Here is an 8,401-nt window from a genome sequence, read left to right as displayed (position 1 = left end):
GGCCCTTCTAACAGGTTTCTTAGGGGTTTTGTCAGTTATACCAGGCGCATGTTATGATGTTACCTACATAATAGGCTCTGGCCGACACCTTTCCTCATCCCTCTCCCTCCCCTATCCCGTCCTGTGCCACAAATGCTTAAAGGACATAAATAAATTCAACAAAATTCAAGTAAGTGTTAAAGTATGCTGCTTTGTAATAAAGTCCTGGGTTCAATTTTCCATGGGAATACAATTGGTTCGGAGCTCATGTTAAACTCTAGGTCTCACGTCCTTGCGACGTCATCATCATCCGATTAATGTCAATAAAAAATATCGATTCACTCGGCTCAGGTTTTTTCAGGTCAGAACCTGCTTTCGGGAAGAACACTGAAATATTAAGAGTATCAATATTGAAAAACAACTTTTGTTAATATATTTTTGATTACTTCGGCTTTGTAATATAGTAATGCATTTTGTTGTTAGAAATATGGCGAAGCATTTTAAATTTTATGTATTTTTGACAGATTTCCGCTATTCGGGCTCCGGGATATAAAAGAAAATTTTTCCGCTATTCGGAATTTGATATGCTGTGCACCTTAGAAGCTGTAAGAACAAAACAACTTTCAGTTCGTGATGCCTGTAAAAGGTTTGGTGTGCCAAAGACAACAGTTTTAGACAAATTACATGGAGTTCAGTTTGCACCACTTATTGCAGAGGTCCTAGCAACAGCAGCAACACAGTCAACAATAAAGAATGAGTTTCGCAAATGTGGACTGTATCCTTTCAATCCGGACGCTGTTGACTACACAAAATTCATCAAGAGTGTATGCAAAAACATAGAGAGTACTTCCACTCAGCCAAATGTTAGTGAAGAAGACCTTCGTACTGCAAGAAAAATTATTACTGTGTACAAGGATGAACTTCAAAAGGCTGCGGTTGACTTCAACACAGTTCTTGAAGTTTTGAAACTTCCAGCAGAAAAGCCGATGGACGAAGCACTACAAGCTGATGTTAAAAGTGCCAACTTACCATTAGATGACGAAGTCGCAGTTGGTGAAATCCCTGTACTTGATGACAACAATGAACACTTGTCTCAAACTACTCTCACTGTTGGAAAGGATTTACTAAATGATTTTCTCCAGTCATTGGCTGTTGAAGCCAATCCAAGTGCAACAACTGAAAACAGAGTGAATATAACATCTATTCTACCAACGAAATCTGAGAAATTCGACACCATTGCAGCACAAGAGAAAGAGGAAATCAGTATTGTGCCAAACAAAGAATCAGTTATGTCTGCTCCAACAACAGAATCAGAGAGGCCTTTAATAAGAAAGGAAGCGTCTATTCCAGAATTTGTGCCATCAAATGAGAAGGAAACACATCAACTACACTGAATGAAACTGAACCTATGAAGGATATTCAGCAAGATACTTATTCTCTCAAAGAACCTCCTACTGAAGCTCTGGTTTCTATACCAGAAGCACAGCAAGAAACAAGGGACGTTGAAAGCGATGCTGTTGCTGGACCAAGTGAATCAAGTCAGAAGAATATCGCAACAACCCCTAAAACTATCAGACCAATATATATAACGCCAACTTTTAAAAAGCATCTGTTCTGGCCTAAGGGTCCAGTCAAAAAGCCTAAGAAGAAGGTAGAGAAGATACCGTTTTTGCAATTAGCTCAGAAGAATATCGCCGCGCACTGACTGCAAAACAAGAAGAACAGAAGAAACTATAGGAAGAAAAGAAACGCAAAAGGGATGAAAGAACAGCAAAAAAGAGCAACAAACTGGAAAATCCAAAGAAACGATCGAAGACGACGACCACTGCTGTTGTAGAAGAACATCACAATGAAGAAGATGTAATTGATTACGGCGATGGAGCCATATGCGCTGGATGTGGAGTGATAATAAACAATTTTGCTTTGGAAAGTGAGGATAAACCAGTGGGTTGCGATCATTGTGATAAATGGTTCCATCTTCGGTGTACCGAATTATCTGGGTATACATAAGAAGAACTTGCAGATAAGCTGTTCCTGTGCGCAGATTGTACCATGTAAATGATTTGAATAAACAATGAGGAACTTACTGTTATTACATGAAAAGATAACTCAATGTGCTCAAGTAACTCAAAAGAGAAACCTAACACGGGAGAGAAAACTTATCATATGTGAGACGATAACTCGACGTGCTGCAGTAACAAAGGAGAGAAATCTTATCATATATGAGAAGATAACTCGATGTGCTGAAGTAACACAGGAGATAAACCTTATCATATATGAGAAGATAACTCGAAGTGCTCAAATAACAGAGGAGAGAAACCTTATCATTATGAGAAGATAACTCGATGTGCTCAAGTGACACCGGAGAGAAACATATTTCACACAGGAGAAAAGTGAACACTTAGGATTTTCTAAATTATTAGAGACTCATACTTTGTTTAGGATTTGTAAAACCGTAATATAAGTGATAAGATAGCGTGTGCATATAACGGAGGAGAGAAGTCTTGTTTCACGTGAAAGATCTATTTAATATTCAAATCCATTATTCCAAATAAAATAGCTATGTACCCAATCCTAATAGCGTGATTCTTTCATTTATAATCACTAAGGAGAAAACTTTATTGAAAATTAAATAAAATCTTTATAATCGTTTTGTGAAGTTCAAATCACGCGAATAATACAATTTCAAAATATCTCCTAAGGCAATCAATTACTTCTACGTGATAGAAACGATAGAAATTGCGCGCGGTCGACTAATAGCATGAATGCGGTCGACTACTGAGCGATGATGGTCGACAAGTGGGAATTTTGATGAGTTTTCGTAAAATCTATTTTTATATCATTGCAAAATTTTAAAAGTGAGCAGTTAACACAGGCATGGTACAAAAGAACCCAAATAAAGCAAATAATTCACTTTTGTCAAATACTATGAAATCATCACGCTTTATAAGTGCTTAGAAGTAAGATTTTTTTTCAGCGGTCGACTATTGGCGAACTCACCCTATAAAAGCTACAAAGCAGGCAGAATAATTTGAACCGAGTCATTTGTTCGGAAACGGTTGGGTAAATGGAAAACTCGGATAATACGTATACCATCATTTTCAAGGACACACTTTTTCGGATAAAACAGTTTGCCCCAGGGTCCTCGCAGGGTCCCAGACGGGGTCCATCTCATTTTTTTAAAAAATGGCAAGGGGGTTAAGTAGCACATCGTTTGAAAGCTATTGTAAAATGAAAGAAAATGAAGCAAGTCTCGACTCTCTACGACAACCCTGTGCAAAATGGCGGAGGGTCCAAATGTAAAGAAAAACTTAATTGAAAAGTCAATACTCACCCCTTTAAATCGAAAACGATGAGACAAATATGAAAATAGAAAAGGGAGTGTGGCATTAATTTGAAAGTACAACAAATTGCGCACGTCTTGACTTTGTACGACAACCCTGTCCAAAATTCGGCGGCTCAAAATGTAAACAAAACTAAATTGAAAAACTATGGCCACCTTGGATCCAAGATGGCCGCTTAAAACCTGTCATTCATAACAGTACAAATCTAAATCTTTATTTTTCTCTATTGCGTATTTAGAAATAATAGGAAGACTAAAGAATAATTGAATTTCGATTCAGTTCAATTATTATTTCATCCGGTAACACCACACATATATTTTGTTCTTAATGCACGTTCGTCACGGTTCTCTCGACATTATTTACTTGAATATAACGAATATGCGATGAACACGCAACCCTGATTTCCTACACATACTGCTAAACAAAAGTTGAATACCTTCGGGTATTTTTCGAATTTTGTCATACGTAGTTCATACAGAAAGAACTTGCTGCACCAGTAGGTTGGGGGCTCTATTGTAACGTATTCGTGATGCTTACATTTGTATGTCATTTGTTGGTTTGATCGTAATACTTCAAGAAATACCAAATATACAAAAAAAAAGAAAAAAGAAAAAAAAAGAAATCATTTGCAAGATTGGCGAGTAGTACCAAACGTGTGTAAGTCATTTCAGTACATCGAGCTGCGTCAAACTTTATTCATTTGGTCACAGTATTCCAAGAAATAACATATTTATATACACTCATTTTTCAAGCTGGCAGCCATATTGGATTTCAGATTATACTCTTTGATATTTTGTAAATATCTACTATTAACGATAAACGTTCGCTTCTCCAGCACCAGTGGTGTGAGCTGGATATGCGTTCGATACATAGTGCGGCATTTTGAACTCAAAATATCGCGTTTTTGAACATTTTACATATTTTAATCACTTGCTAATCAACATTGATGCCAAATTTGTTTTCCTAGCTTCAGCAGTTTAGTATGCTTATCCTTTCGATATAAGTTTTAAGCGGCCATCTTGGATTCAAGGTGGCCATAGATTTTCATTAATCTTTTGTTTACATTTCGACCCACCGCAATTTTGGACAGGGTTGTCGTAGAAAGTCGAGAAGTGCTACATCTTCTTGCACTTAACAAGAGATTTCAAACGATGTCCTACCTCTCTTGCCATTTGAGACTTTTTAGTTGGACCTCACCTGCGACTATGTAGGGACTCTAGGACAAGACGTTTTCACTTAAATCGTTATAGGGTAAATGTGTCAGTCCTCGACCACCTAACTCATTTTCTTATGGTCCTTAATCGTTTTTCACTCAACGGAACAACTTAGGAGGATGCACGTAGCTCACATGTGTTCTTAAAACTATATTTTACCTATACTTTATCCAAAACTGAGATAACTTATACCATTTATGTAATATTAGTCGGAGAAACACCAGTAACCGATTTCTTTTAGTGTTCGACCACTTTTCGTTAATGTTCGACCGCCTACTGTTTAGTCATCGACCACTACTCGGTTAATGTGCTTTTAATTACAGTATGAAGGTTAAAGCATAACTTTACCAAACTAATAGCATCTGTAGATATTACATCATTAGTTTTTCAGGTATCACTTCGCAGTTTCGCAAATAGTCGCTGAGATTAAGTAATTTTTTGATAGTTTTGTCAAGAAAGGGACCATCAAATTCATTTAAGATTCAGTGGAATACAGCACCAAACATGCTTCGTCTTCTCTGGGTTGAAGGGGTATAAACCCCATCTTCTAAATTCGTTTTTAATTACTAATTGTGTTGCTACCTTGTATATCACTCTTTTAATTAGTGGTGCAGAAATAACACGTATAACATTTTACTCAGTTTCCATGTAGAACTCTCGCAAACGATTTGGACACTGATACATCGCAGGGTTGAAGAATATGTGTGCTATTTGGTGGAAGGCAGTAGAGTACTATAGCATGGCTGGAACAACGCTGACTTCCATTACCAAGCGAGTCTTGTAGCCGTCGATTAGCAGAAGGACTGGTTTCTTAATAGAGGGATCATTCACCCATTTTAGGAAGCCGTTTGCTATTCATTCGTAGTGTTTCACTTCGCATCAGCCACTATCTGACCTGACCTGCCTATGAAAATCTCTGAAGAAACTGTACTGATGACGTCCTTTGGAAGATCTCTTACATACAGGTATACGACCATCTGGGATACAATTTCTCCTACTGCGGAAAAAGTGCAAAGTAGTGTTAATGTTTCTTTCTCGTTGCCCTTCACCTCGTACATATTTTTCCACGCTTTGGACCCCAACGCTTTTCTTGATTTGGGACACAGTTGAAAGCTGGATTCATAAGCATTAATTCGCTCAGAATCATTTAGAATATCAGATTGTCCCGTTTCTTTAAAGTATTTCTCAAGGTCCTAAAACCACAAGCAAATGTTTCCCTCGGTTACATCGTATCGCACCTTGTTCAATGTTTAGGGACACAATTTGTGGGTGTCTCCTCAAGTACGTGTAGTACCAGGTTTCACCAGCTCGATTGTCTTTGAACAGCGTTTTGCGTTTTTCTGAATCGACATTTTATTAACACTGTTCAGAAGATCGTATTTCTTCTGTAGAAAGCCCTTTTGCTCACATTAAGGAGCCAGTTTGCTAATCCCTCTTCTTTCTGTGTTAGGTATGGTTCCGGATCTATTTTTCGCTTTTTGACCATAAAATTTATCCATTAACGTTGCCCGAGGAATTCCATAGATTACTGATGCCTTTCGTATTGAGCGTTTTTTTTTTTTTTTTTTTTTTTTTTGCGACAAGCCTCCAGAGTTTTTTGTATATCCTCGTTTGAATAAGCTGGCAGTTTAAGCTTAGGCCTACTCACTCATTATCTCTGAAAGAAACAAAACTTCTTAAGGACATGCAAGGAAAACAGATGTACTCCAGACGTAAGCTGATAGTAGCTATTCCGCTAACAATATTTGAATGCGTTCCACGACGAAGAGAGAATAGTGTAGTTCAGTATTAAACGAATTATACCAAATATAATAAATTCATTATTCAAATTAAATGTCATACCCTAACAGTGCCGTTAATTTTCCATGAAAATGTTGGGAAACTACATGAATATTCAGTTACTTGAATTTGAATTTATTTTATGGCCTTTAGGCATTTGCCTGGTGTGACTGAGGAAAAATCCGAAAGAACTCAGTCAAGATGGTCGACCGCTGGGATCGAACCGATGACTTCCGAATGCTAAGCCAACGCTTTACTATTTTTTTCAAAGTTCGTTTCAGCCGAGACATTAAGCCTGAATGCTCCTCGAGCCAATTGGAGGTAATCCAATCCTATCAGGGACACGAACACAGAAATATCGAGGACAATTAAAATACCCTTGCTCTTGAGAGGGATTCGAACCCTCAGTGGTTTGCCTCTTCACCACTACCACTGAGCCACGGCCATTCGGTGTATATTCATGTATTAACGGTAAGACTCAGCAGATGATTATACAAATGTAAATTGATCACTGAATTAGTGTTTAAATCAAGAAATTCTGCGAGAAAATTCAAACGCAAAGCATGGTCGGACACTGAGAAAGAAACAGCTAATCTTCGACCAGTACAAATGTATAACGAAAAGTAGTGGTCGAACACTAGTAAACGTTTTCGTATTCCATTATAACTTCAGAATTGGTAACTAGGCACTCATTTCATGCAGATGAATTAAATTTAGTCGTTATTGATATTTCTACAATTTTTCAGTGCTCGCCCACCCTGTGGTCGAACACTAGTTAACAAAGAATATTTCATAAGTCATTGTCCGACCACTACATTTTATTGATTTATTCTTCATACCTGACAGTTATCACTAAAATTTAACTACTAAAATGTGCTTTACAGTTCCATGTAACAGAATAATATGTGCATTTCTTACCTGGTGAGATAAAACTATGGAAAAGTACGAAACACAGGGTGCTGTCGTGTCCATTTGCAACAGATTAAAGTTGTCGAAAACTCAGTGCGTCTTCCGTAGGCATACATTTGATTGGCTATTACCGAATGCGTGTGCAATCTATTTTGACCGTATCTTTGTGATTGGTTCAGAATAAGCTGCAATTCAATTATAACGGAAAAGCATGCTTTTTTATCGGAAAATAAGCCTAATATATGGTTTTAAAGTGAAAAGTGGTCGGCTACTAGGGGGTGGTCGAAGACTGGCACAACCACCCTACTCTGAAAATAATACTACACTTCCTTTCTGGTTTTCACATTTGTCTCATCGTTTCCGATTTATAGGAGTGACCATAGACTTTTCAATTGTTTCTGTTTACATTTTGACCCGCTTCCATTTTGCGAATTGTTGTTGTAGAGAGCCGAATCTTGCTGTATTTTCTTTCATTTTACAACAGCTTTCAAATGATGTACCACTTAACCCCCTTACCATTTGTAAATTTTTAGTCGAACCCCGTCTGAGACCCTGCGGGGGACCCTGGGACAAAGTTTTTTTTTTTTTTACCCGAAAAAGTTTGTCGTTGAAAATGATGGGATACGTGTTGTCCGAGGTTTCCACTTACCCAAGCGTTTCCGAACAAATGACTTTTTTTTTTTTTTTTTTTTTTTTTTTTTTTTTTTTTTTTTTGTAGTTCATACATTACAAAATATGTTGTAACTCACGATATTCTGCCCGGAGGCACGTATAACTTTGGGATTCATATAGTTATGATATATCAAATGCAAACGCACTTGTCTCGTTCCGATCTCAGCGGAGCCACTGAGTGACCCTTCCTTGTAAGTCTACACTGAAACAGCTCAGGCCTTTCCTGCCTTTATTTGTACTGACCACGTGAATAGCGTACGCATAGGGCTAAGCGTAAGTAGTACATGAAAAAACTGATTTCAACGAGTCAGAACTACTGTTTTAGGTTCAGAGGGAAAATATAGCAACAATACTAGCAGGATAACTTAAGATACGTACATTTTTCTATGTTAATACAAAAACGATGGGAGGGCCGGGCCCATCGGGCCCCTTATGATGGGCCGGCTCTGATAACATCAATAGTTATTTTCTGCCCACTGATGGAGAAAACAAATTTGTTTTCTT

This window comes from Thermobia domestica, chromosome 14, assembly GCF_964235325.1.
Source record: "Thermobia domestica chromosome 14, izTheDome1.hap1.1, whole genome shotgun sequence".
Classification (NCBI taxonomy): Eukaryota; Metazoa; Arthropoda; class Insecta; order Zygentoma; family Lepismatidae; genus Thermobia; species Thermobia domestica.
Note: the sequence above shows the minus strand (reverse complement) of the source record.